Genomic DNA, 12,925 nt, shown 5'->3' on the forward strand with positions numbered 1-12,925 from the left:
GATAAACTCCCTTTGTTGCTTAAGCTAATTTGATTTGTGCTTCTGTGGCTTGGAGTCAAAAAGAGTCCTAACAAATACAAGAGACTTCTATGAGAAATTCTACATATGAAGGCTCTTGCACTAACTTGTATTGGGATTGGCAACAAGGTATAGATGATCAGAAGACACTGGAACACTGATAGATCTGACTGTAAGGAACATAAAAACTCAGTAACTGATTTTTTAACAAACAGATTAGAATTCATGCATCCAAATGTATATTGATTCTTTCATAGTAGCTACCTTGGGAAACCAAATACTTATTCCAACCACTTGGCAAGAACTAAGTGAAAGGGCAAGAGTTTCTGTGGAAAAGGCCCCCAAATTAGAAGGAGCATGAGGTTTAGAGGCAGGTGGAAACATGAGAATGGGAAGGATCAATCCCAGGAAGAGGGGATCCAGAGACCATCCCACAAAGAGCAGCGAGGTCTGGAACTAGCCAAGTGCCAGCAGTCAGCTCATTGTCCAAGGACTCTTGGAAAGTGGGGACCTGAGTCTCTGTTTTGAGTCTTGGAGACCTAGCTTTGCTGGGGCCCACCATTCCCTGGCCAAGGCAAGGCCTGATGATGAGTTAGGTTGGAGGGGCAAGGATGCCTCTTCTCATGGGAGAGCTTGGAGAGGTGCCCAGACACCGTGGCCTCTGAGTTCTCATGCTGCTGAGAATATGCGGGGCCCACGAACCAACACATTAAGGCGGATTAGCTTGGGACCAGAAGCATGAGCCCTGGACAGCCCAGAGAGCCCTTGAATTTCCTCCCTTCCCCGAAGAAATGAGTAAGGATGCCATAAATTTCCTTATTCTGTTTTCAAAAGCCTCAGTTAAAATTTGCTTCCTCTTTGTGTCCATCTCTTTGACATGTATATACACAATGGCCCTGACAAGAAAAGTCCCTCTCTTGTATATGAGCTGCCATCTCTCTCCACACCACCCCCCATGAATGATGATACAATATTTATTAAGCCTTAAATAGCACCGTTAAGTGCACATGTTGATTTAGAATGATGGAGTGTGTCAGTGCACAGAACAGGAGCTCAGCCACAGACCAGGGACCCACAAAGACAAGGAGATACGTCATTAGCTAAAGACCCAAGCTAGCAAATGTCATCAGCAGAGACAAACAAGTCCTTAATTAGAGCTTTCTTTATACCTATTGTTAATACCAATTTTTATAAGTGTATTTTCAAAAATAATATAACATATGTGTATAAGATTTAAAAAATTAAACTGTACACACTGGTACGAAATAAAAAGCAAACCCCTATCTGCTGTCTCCCACGCAAGTCCTATACTTTGGAGGAAACTCTTTTAAGCTTTTTTTTTTTAATTCTTCTGATAAGTTACCACCATAATTCTAAACAATATGCATAGATTTCAGTTTTTGGGTTTGCCGTGATTAGATAATATCAAGTCACTTGCACTATTTAATAGAGGAGGAATTTAGTTCACTTGCAATATTTTCAATCATCTCTCTCGATTTTGAGTTTCATTTTATTATTGTATTTGGTTCTTCAATTAGTTGTCTTTTTATTTTTATTTTTTTATTTTATTTTATTTTTTTTTATTTTTATTTTTTGAGACGGAGTCTCGCTCTGTCGCCCAGGCTGGAGTGCAGTGGCCGGATCTCAGCTCACTGCAAGCTCCGCCTCCCGGGTTTACGCCATTCTCTCGCCTCAGCCTCCCGAGTAGCTGGGACTACAGGCGCCCGCCATCTCGCCCGGCTAATTTTTTGTATTTTTTTTAGTAGAGACGGGGTTTCACCGTGTTAGCCAGGATGGTCTCTATCTCCTGACCTCGTGATCCGCCCATCTCGGCCTCCCAAAGTGCTGGGATTACAGGCTTGAGCCACCGCGCCCGGCCTTATTTTTAAATAATATACATAATCCTTTATTTTTGTCCCATCTCCTTTACACAATACCTCTTGTCTCATCCCAAAGTCAAATGAATAAAGTTGTACCTACACTTGCCCTTCCTCTTCTTGCTCACAACTTGAATTCCCCTAGCTTGAGCATCACCTACACAGTGTCAATTGTTAGATGCACATTCTTGTCTATAATTGCCTTCTGTTTTGATTATAAAAATTGAAACTAGCAAACGTTTAGTTATAACTATGTAAATGTAATTACATAATTATTGATCACTATAGAAAGAGTATAATCAGATCCACTGAAAAGGAAATATGATCATATGTTGCTAGCTGACTCTCTCTCGAAGAATGCTACCAGGAGGAGGTAAATGGATCCTCTTTTCTTACATTCCATCAATTGCTCAAAACAGGCCACATTTTTGCTGATTTTACATTTGAACCAAACCTTTCTTCTCTGATTTTTCTGGTTTTTTTTTTCTTGGCATTTCAAATTGTGCTTCTTCTTTCCTAAACAGAGGGGGGAAAAATACACCTGTTTCTTTCCCACTGGGCCGAGATTTTCTACCTTTTTCATTGTCCTGCCTGTTAACTGACCCCCATTCTATGCTTGAAGTTTTATTCAGAGTCTTCTGACTTCATATTCCGATTTGAGCCATGTTTCTAGACCTGTTGTGGAAGTGTCCCCTGAGATTCTTTTCTGTTTCACACCTAGAAGCGTGGCCCTGTTTCTTGGACCATGGCTGCTCCTTTCTCTCCTAGACTCTGGATGATTGGTAGATAAAGGTCCTGAATTCACTCTGAATCCAGCATGGCTGGAAAAGTGTTTATTTCACCTTCATATTTGATTAATAGGTTGGCTGAATATTAAATTTTGATTTAAGATCTTTTCTTCCTCCAATAAATTTAGACTATAATATTTTTACCAGGCGCTATGGCTCATGCCTGTAATCGCAGTGCTTTGGAAGGCTGAGGAAGGAGGATTGCTTGAGGCCAGGAGTTCCAGAACAGCCTGGGCAAAATAGCCTGGGTCTCTATGTATTAGCTGGTTTTCATGCTTCATATAAAGACATACCCAAGACTGGGCAATTTACCAAAGAAAGAGGTTTATTGGACTTATGGCTCCATATGGCTGGGAAGGCCATACAATCATGGTGGAAGACAAGGAGCCAGTCACATCTTACCTGGATGGCAGCGGGAAAAGAGAGGGTTTGTGCAGAGAAACTCCCAGTTTTAAAACCATCAGATCTTGTGAGACCCACACACTATCACAAGAAGAGCACAGGAAAGAGCCACCGGGTCCCTCCCACAACATGTGGAAAATATAGGAACTATGAGATGAGATTTGGGTGGGGACACAGAGTCAAACAATATCACTCTACAAGAAAAAAAAAAAATTTAATAAATAAATAAATACTATAATTTTCTGTCCTCCTGCTTTTTTATGGAAATCTGAAATCGATCATACCCTCATTCTTTTTTGTGGCTGATCTCTCTCTCTCTCTTTTCCTGTCTCTCTGTCTCTCTCTCTGGATGCTGCTAGAATGGCAATGCATAATGGAAATACAATGTGAGCAACATAAGTAATTTAAAATTTTCTAGTAGTCACATTAAAAAAGTAAAAAGAAATAGATGAAATTAATTTTATAGTGTATTTTTATTTAACCCATTTCTGTATATTCAAAATAGTATTTCAACTTGCAATCACTATTTTTAAAGTTATTATTTAGATATTTCACATTATTTTTCTCATTCTAAGGCTTTGAGATCCGTAGGTGTTTTACTCTCGCATCACATCTCAATGTGGACCAGCTGTATTCAAGCACTCAGTATCCAAACATGACACCTGGCTACTCTGTTAGACAGGCCCAGTCTAGAATCATCTCTTTATCTCTGTGGTGCATTGCTTCACCTAGAGATACGGGTCTGTTTTCATTTTTCTGCTCAGAAATCAATGCACCTTTTGAATTTGTAAGCTTCTGTTTTTCTTTAATTGTTAAGCTCACACTACTTCAATTTATGCATTCATTTCCTCTCTCCTCCTGTTCTTTCTCTCATCCCTTTAATGCTGGATCTCTTGGAATAACATTTTGTCTCTTAATTTTAATCTCATACTTTTCATATTTTCACCATTTTGCTCTGTGCTCTAAGAGATATTATCAAATTCATCTTCAGCCATTTTATTACATTTTCAATTTTGGCAATTTTATCTTTAATTTCCAATTATTCTTTTTTGTCTTCTGGAGATTCTTTTTCATAGTAGCCTGTTCCTTTTTTTCTTCTACTTCTGGTTCCTTCTTTTTTTTTTTTTTTTTTTGAGACGGAGTCTCGCTGTGTCGCCCAGGCTGGAGTGCAATGGCCGGATCTCAGCTCACTGCAAGCTCCGCCCCCCGGGTTTACACCATTCTCCTGCCTCAGCCTCCCGAGTAGCTGGGACTACAGGTGCCCGCCACCTCGCCCGGCTAGTTTTTTTTGTATTTTTTAGTAGAGACGGGGTTTCACCGTGTTAGTCAGGATGGTCTCGATCTCCTGATCTCGTGATCCACCCGTCTCGGCCTCCCAAAGTGCTGGGATTACAGGCTTGAGCCACCGCGCCTAGCCTCTGGTTCCTTCTTAAACAAAAATTTTTTTGAGACAGGATCTCACTGTGTCACCCAGGCTAGAGTGCAGTGGTATGATCACAGCTCACTTCAGTTTTGACCTCCTAGGCTCAAGTAATCTTTCAATTTCAGCCTCCCTTGTAGCTGGAACTACAGGCATGCCCAATTAATTTTTTTTTTTTTAGAGATAGGGTCTCACTGTTTTGCCCAGGCTGGTCTCAAACTCCTGGATTCAAGTGATTCTCCTGTCTCAGTCTCCCAAAGTGCTGGGATTACATGTATAAGTCACTGCACCTGGCCAAAAAAATTTTTTTAATTTACACATAATAATTGTATGTATTTATGGGGTACATAGTGATGTTGCAATACAGTGATCAAATTAGAATAATTAGCATATCCATCATCTAAAACACTTATCATCTTTGTGTTGGGAATATTGAATATCATAGTAGCCTGTTCTTGTTTCACAAATCTAGATCCTGGATCTCTCCGAGGACTAGGAAGATTTTTAAAGTTCTCTCCATTCTTGAAATACATTTTTCTATTGGGTTTTGCTGTTCATGTTAATGTTAGTCTTCCCTTGTGTGCAACTTGTATCCTTCATTGTCTGTTGGCCTTGGATTGGCAACATTGTCTACTACGCATTCCTCTGCATGAATGAAACACTAAGTTGACTAATATGGGAAGCCATGGTGGGCTTCCTCCAAGAAGGTGTACATTTCCACACACGACCTCACCTCTTACCTGAATTGGGATGGTTGTGGTGGCTGACAGTCAACTCAGCTCTTGAGAGCTGGCACCTCCTTACACCCTTTTCCCCAACCCAGGGCCACAAATTTAAAAAGGCTTTATAGGAAGTGTATTAGTGAGTTTTCACACCGCTATAAAGAAATACTCATGACTGGGTAATTTATAAAGGAAAAAGGTTTAATTGACTCACAGTTCCACATGGCTGGGCAGGCCTCCCAAAACTTATAATCATGGTAGAAGGCAAAGAGGAAGCAAGCGCCGTCTTCACAAGGCGTCAGGAGAGACATCATTTGAAGGAGGAATTGTCAAACATTTATAAAAACATTAGATCTCATAAGAACTCACTCACTTCCATGAGAACAGCATGTAGGAGACTGCCCCCATGATCCAGTCACCTCCCACCACGTCCCCTCATCAACACATGGGGATTACGGGGATTACAATTCAAGATGAGATTTGGATGGGGACACAGAGCCAAACCATATCAGTAGGGCACCAGCATCCACACGGGGAGCTCTAGCCTTCTCTAGGCAGCTCAGTTCATTCTTAGATACAACTCTGTTGTGATTTATTAATTGCATCTCTTACAGAAACTAGAATCTCTGGGCTGTTGATGCTGCCCCCACTTTCATTCTTAGTGCTATTATGGATTTTTGATCTTTAGATATCTTTACTGTGTTTTCACTGGAATTTTGCATTCATCTGCCATCTTGCACTAAAGGATCAATTACCTTTAAGGGAACTATTCCTCCTCCCCTAAAGCCATTGTTACCCATAAGATAATGAACAAGATTTTGACTTTTGAATTTTATTTTCTGTTGCTACTTGTGGCCAAAGCACAGTGTTTTACACTGACAAACGGTGATCCATCACAACAGAAATTTAAACATACATGGGTATGTTCTAATTTTCCTCTCCGGAGGTTTTTTGTTTTGTTTTGGTTTGTTTTTTGTTTTTTGTTTTTGTTTTGTTTTTGTTTTTTGTGAGATGGAATCTCGCTTTGTCACCCAGGCTGGATTGTAGTGGTACAATCTCGACTCATTGCAAACTCCACCTTCTGGGTTCAAGCAATTCTCATGCCTCAGCCTCCTGAGTAGCTGGAATTACAGGTGCTCGCCACCACACCTGGCTAATTTTTGTATTTTTAGTAGAGACGGGGTTTCACCATGTTGGCCAGGCTGGTCTCGAACTCCTGACCTCAAGCGATTCACCCACCTTGGCCTCTCAAAGTGCTGGGATTACAGGCATGAACCACCATGCCCAGTCCAGAGTTCTTAAATTGAAACTTTTTTTAATGAGATGTGTAGAGATATGGCCAACTCATGTCTTCTCCTTTAATGATCAGTGTTTGGTGGAATTGAGAAGTGAGGGTTTTTCTGTAATGTGCCATCTACAATAGAGTGGGAAAGCACTGGTCTAATGGTGAAGGGAAGGATTCCAGTAGCTGCATAGTCACTCTCAGTTCTGGCGATGGCCCCCAACACTGTGCCTCAGTAGCCTTACCTGTAAAGAGGACATAAACACCCTTCCTGCATGTCTCACAGGGAGGATATGAAGAGGAAAAGAGCTGATGTGCTGACACACACTCGGTACTCACTGAGTGTTCGTTCATTGATTAAACGAAGGTTTCAAGGCAGGGATATCTTATTAAGGGTGTGGCTGCTCTGTGGCTGAAGGCCATCAGAGATGATCAACCTCCTTGCCAGCAGCCAGTTTGGCATGCAGAGTGGACCAAGCTCTGCCATCTCTCCCAGAGGTCTTTCCAGGATGATTTTGGTGGTCACTGCAAAAGCAAAGATACACTAATCACCCTGATCTGATCACTGTACATTATATGTATGACATCATCACTATTTACCCCATAAATACGTATAATTATTATATGTCAATTAAAACTTTATTTAGAGCAAAGAGAGCCCTGTTCATGGCCTTCTCCAGCTTGCTGACCACTGACCTTGAGAAGCCAATGGTTTCTCATAAGATGGAAGAGAAACAGGAACAGCTCCCTATGTTAATATACCAGGAAGGCCAGGGAGCTGATGGGAGGCTGGGAATTATGAAGGACCTAATCTCATACTCTTCATTCAGACACGGGGGACCAAGTGGCTCTGAGAGGGAAAGGATGTGCTCAGTTAGTGACAGAGCCAAGACTAGAGTGTTTTGTACTTGTGTGTAATCATCACAGATGCCATCACCCAAGACCACACCTAAAGCTCCATTTTGAAGCACTTCTTGGAGCGGGTATCTCTTCTCACCATTGCCAAGCTGGGTTTTGGGAAGTTGCCCTAAGCCCACCTCAAGCCCAAGAGGGCTTTGGACCCCAAATCCATACAAACACCTGCTGGAACTCACAGCTGCAAGAGATCTCTTGGAGAGCAAGTTCCACTTGCCCAGTCCCCAGGCCACTCTTTTTTACAGTGATCTCCAAAGCCTCTGGACGCAGCTGCCAGCTCCACCCCCGGCTCTGAGGTCCCCCCTGGCAGGAGCACACATGCCACCGCTTTGCACCAAATCCCCAAAGTGCCCAGCACATTCTAGGCTCCCACTGTCTCCAAGGGACCCTAGGGCCCTGCTAGAGAAGGGTAATGGCAGGAAGCCATAATATATTAAAACAGCAGATTAAAACAAACAAGAGCATTTTGGATCGTATTACACATCACTTTCCTCACGTCTGACAACAGAAAAAAATCAAAGGCGGTAAAAGACAATCGTAGACCATAATGGTCTAATAACTTGGTGATAAAAGTGCTTGTGGGAGCAGCGTGGGCGTCCGTGGCTCCAGGTGCAGGAATTGAAGCCCTCTTCCAGATCCACAGTGATGTGCTCAGAGGCATTACTGCTTAAGTGCTCGTTTAAGACTTCCTCCAAAATGCAGTGCATTCGCTGGAGAATCATAATTAGGCCCCAACTGTGGGCCATATTCACACATTGTGCATCATTCTTAAAGATGACAGAAAAAAACATTACTCAGGGCTATGTGGTATGGGTATTAGATCTTTTACCATTGTCCTCCATAAAAAAAAACAAAAAACAAAAAAAAAACTTAATAATCTCCCGTCTCGACTCATAGCATTTGAATACTGAGCAATATGACTTAGGTTTGTTTTGAAACGGAAAAAGGAAAGCTAAGAAAACGGAAGGTTGTGAGCAGTGGAACTCTGGGATTTAGTTTACAGCCTATAGATGTGGTCAAATCCATAGGAAATGAAGTGTAAGGGATCTTCCCTTCATGAGTCACTGTCCAAACCAAAGTCAGACCAAAATTCTAGAAAAACCTCCGATGGCATTAGGAAGGAGTATACCAGCCCAGATCTGATTAAACATTTGGAACATGTCAACTTTTGAAAAACACTTCATTTATTTATTTATTTATTCATTTATTTTATTTTATTTATTTTTTCAGACAGGGTCTCACTCTGTTGCCCACCTGGAGTGCAGTGGCAGAATCTCGGCTCACTGTAACCTCTGCCTACTGGGCTCAAGTGATCCTCCCACCTCAGCTTCCCAAGTAACTGGGACTACAGGTGCAGAACATCGTGCCCGGCTAATTGTTTTTTGTATTTTTTATAGAGACAAGGTCTCACCATGTTGTCCAGACTGGTCTTGAACTCCTGAACTCAAGCAATCTACCCGTTTACTTAGCATCCCAAAGTGGCTGTGAGCCACCACACTCGGCTGTCATTTAATAGTCTGTATGCTGAAAGAAAATGCCACAAAAATGTGCAGCCACTTTTCCATGTCTCCTCCCCATTTCCTTCCCTACCTTCTCAACCCAAGCCCATTTCCAACCCTACGTTTTGACTCATGGGAAAGAGCTTTCTAGGAATTAAGAAACAAATCTGACCATGACTCACGTCCTCCACGCCAGCCTCTGTGCCCGGCTCACTGCTGCCTTTGCCCCCAGGCCAAAGGTTTCTTGGGAGAACTTCGTTCAGGTCAGGTCAGCTCCCTAGGAAAACAGACCTAAACCTGAATTCAGGCCATCCTCCTCGTTTTTAATCTGAACTTACCTACTGCTGTCATTTTTTCATCTGCTTCTTTAAACTGATCCCCCACCCCAAAAGTGGCATCCATTTATTGTTTTTTGTTGTTGTTTGGGGTTTTTTTGTTTGTTTGTTTTCATTTTTGTTTTGAGAGGGAGTCTTACTGTGTCACCCAGGCTGGAGTTCAGTGGCGCCATCTCGGCTCACTGCAGCCTCCACCTTCCAGATTTAAGCAATCTTCCAACTTCAGCCTCATGAGTAGCTGGGACTATAGGCGTGCACCGTCATGCCTGGCTGATGTTTTGTGTTTTTGGTTGAGACATGTTTTTGGTTTGCCATGTTGCCCAGGCTGGTCTCGAACTTCTGAGCTCAAGCTATCCACCCCTGTCAGCCTCCCAAAATGCTAGGATTACAGGAGTGAGCCACCACGCCCAACCTATTTATCTTATTCTATTCACATAGATTTACATATGTGATTTTTAGATTTATCTAAAAATAATTAGTATATTTTCATGACAACTCTGGGTGGTCAGTGATGGATTGTTATTTTTCACTTTACAGATTCTAAAATCTGCATTTTAATAAGAGCTTCATAGCTAATAAAGGAGATATTACAAGTCAGTGAGAAATGAATGAATTATTTGAATGTGATTTGGAAAAAATTGGCTCTCTTGGTGGTATAAACATCTAAATCCTTATCTCACATCATAAAATAAAATAAACTGACATTAAAATTATAATACCTGAAAAACTTGAAAAACCATAAGAAAATGTAGATAAGTATTTATTTAATCCTTGCATTGAAAGAAGTTTCTAAGTATAACATAATGAAGGAAATCACAAGGGAAAGGACTAACATATTAGATCACACAAAGATTGTAAACATCTAGATGTCAAAAAATTACAAGCAAACAATAAACTGAAAAAATATTAGCCACATACATGACAGGCAAAAGGTTAATATTCTTACTATACAAGGCATTCATACAAATCAATAAGAAAAGAGAAATAGAAAATGGGTAAAGTTTATGAATAGATAATTTACAAAAGAGAAAATACAAATGTTTGGCTAATACACATAAGAAAGCTACTCAGCTACAAAAGGAATCCAAAAAATTAAAAATAAAATCACCAGAGATAGCTTCCTGTTTATCAAACCAGCAAAAAATAGAAATATTAATAGTACTGGATGCTATAAAAGTGAAGTGAGAGAGGAATATAAATTATATGACCTTTCTGGAAGGCAGTTTGGGCAATGTGTATCAAGAACCTTGAAAACACTCATGTTTTCTGACCTGGTAATTCCTTTTTAAGGACTTCATCCTATAAAGTAATTAAAAATGTGGGCTAAGCTGTTTGTAAAAGATAATCCTTAGAGAGTGAGTTATACCAGCAAAATATGGGAACAATGTCCCTCACCCAGAGAGTGGCTTAAATTTTAATGCATCTGTATAATGAAATATTATAAAGACATTAAAATTGAAAAATAATTTTAGTGACAAGGAAAAATACCTATGCAATAGTGTTAAATGACAAATGCTGCCTGCAAAATAGTCTACAGCATCTTAAATATATAAACATATGCCTAGGAGAAAGAACTGTAAAGTGATATCATCAGTGTTTACCAGTGAGGTGAAGAACAGTACATACTTTGAAAAACACTTTTCTAATTTTCTACAATAACAGGTATTTATTTTATAATCAGAAAAATAGAACTGAGAAAACTCTCTTTATTTTTTCATACTGACACTCCATTTATGTTTTTAAATTTTTTATTTTAAAATATTTAACTAACAGATTGAATATACTCAAGGTCTACAATGTGATGATTTGAAATATGTAGACATTGTATAATGATAACCACAATCAAATTAATTAATACATCCATTACCATCCATGCTGTCCATTAGATTTTCAGCACTTGGTCATCTTATAACTAACATTGAACCCTTTGAGCATGTCTCCCTGTTTTCTCCAGCCCCAACTCCCTGGCAACTGCTGTTCTACTCTCCACCTCAATGAGTTCAACTTTTTTAGATTTCACATATGCATGAGATCATACAGTATTTGTCCTTCCATATCTGGCTTATTTCACTTAGCACAATGACCTCCAGGTTCATCCATGTTGCTGCAAACATGTTTTCAATGAAAAAGTTTCAAAAAGGTAAACACCATAATGCAATTCCACATCTGGTCACATGAATCCATAACCACAGTTTTATCTGCCCTGTGAATTTTTCTTTTTACAGTAAGGACAAAACATACAACTACAAAGCCCACAACACTTGAAAATCACTTCTGAGTTGGTCAGTATACATAATTGCAAGTATATAGTTATTAGTAATCAGTCCTAATTAGTGTTTCTGTGTTTTGCTCTGTCTATTTAATATGATTTAATATTTAAGCGCTCATGTGTCAGCAGAGTCAACATGTGTAACTTGTTGACAGTGTGGCAATCACTGCTATGTGTTCATCAAACAATTCCCCTTTCACCTCGGGCTTATAGCAAGACTACATTTCCCAGCCTCCCTTGTAGTTAGATGTGGCCATGTGACTGCGTTCTGACTCCTAGAATGTGGGTAGAAGTAATGTTGCCTCCAGACCTCTGAATCTGGCTCATGAAACCTCCCTTGCAATCCTCTGTTCTCACTCTCTTCCCTCATGGATCTATTAGACACAGGGAGGAAATGGTGGAGCTACTAAACACAGAAGCCTAGGTCCCTGAGTGATGGCATACGGAAACCTGTCTTCCCAACTGACCTACATTGGGTTGCAACGTGTGTAAGAAATAAACTTTATTGTGCTAAGCCACCAAGGTTTGTGGTTATTTGTGAAAGTAGTTATCCTACCCTAAGCCCAAAGATTTAGCTACTATCCCATTGTCTTGACAGATCATAGTGCTTAACCACTTTCCTGTCTGGGATATTTTCATTGCTTCTAAATAATGCCATGATCATCTTTGAACAAGATTATGGTTTTTCTTTTGCTTCTTTTGGCTTATGCTTATGGAGTAGATTTCCCAAAGTGGTATTACCAATGCATCATCAGGGGATAATGTTCATAGTTGTTGATACACTATTACCAGACTGCTTTCCAGAAATATCAGAGCAAATGAGTGCAGCATCCCCGATGCATGGTGTTTCCCACATCCCCAGCAACACTGGGTTTATTATTTTTAGCTTTGTTTGCCAATGCTGTGGCACCAGCTAGAAAGTGCTTCCAAGGTCATTTACACTTGCAATACTTAGTGAGAGTTCCTGTACTATAGAGTATGTGACAGATAATATTTTGATCCACGAACCTCACCCTACTTACTCACCCCTTGGCCTGCCCTCTGGTATAGGCAGCCGTAGGGACATTCACACGCCTCGCATTAGTGAAGTGATGACATTGCAAAATACAGTAAAAGGAATCAAGCTTTCACTTCTGTGTTACAACATAGGCTTCTGGAAACTCACAGCAGAGACCATAGTTTTAAGGGGGGAAGAAGCTTTCTGTATTTCAAAGCCCAGCTTTTGAGCATAAGAAGCCTCAGGCCTGAAAGACTCAGGGCATACGGTTTAGGCATAAATAATAGATTTAGAAGAATATGTGATCAGTCAGAGCCAGACAGCCCTGCCCCAGGCTGGATAAAGTTTCTCTGGATTGAGGCAGTGGAGAGGTAGAGAGGGAAGAAGAGGCTTAAATGGTG

Source organism: Trachypithecus francoisi, unplaced genomic scaffold, assembly GCF_009764315.1.
Source record: "Trachypithecus francoisi isolate TF-2019V2 unplaced genomic scaffold, Tfra_2.0 Contig01474, whole genome shotgun sequence".
NCBI lineage: Eukaryota > Metazoa > Chordata > Mammalia > Primates > Cercopithecidae > Trachypithecus > Trachypithecus francoisi.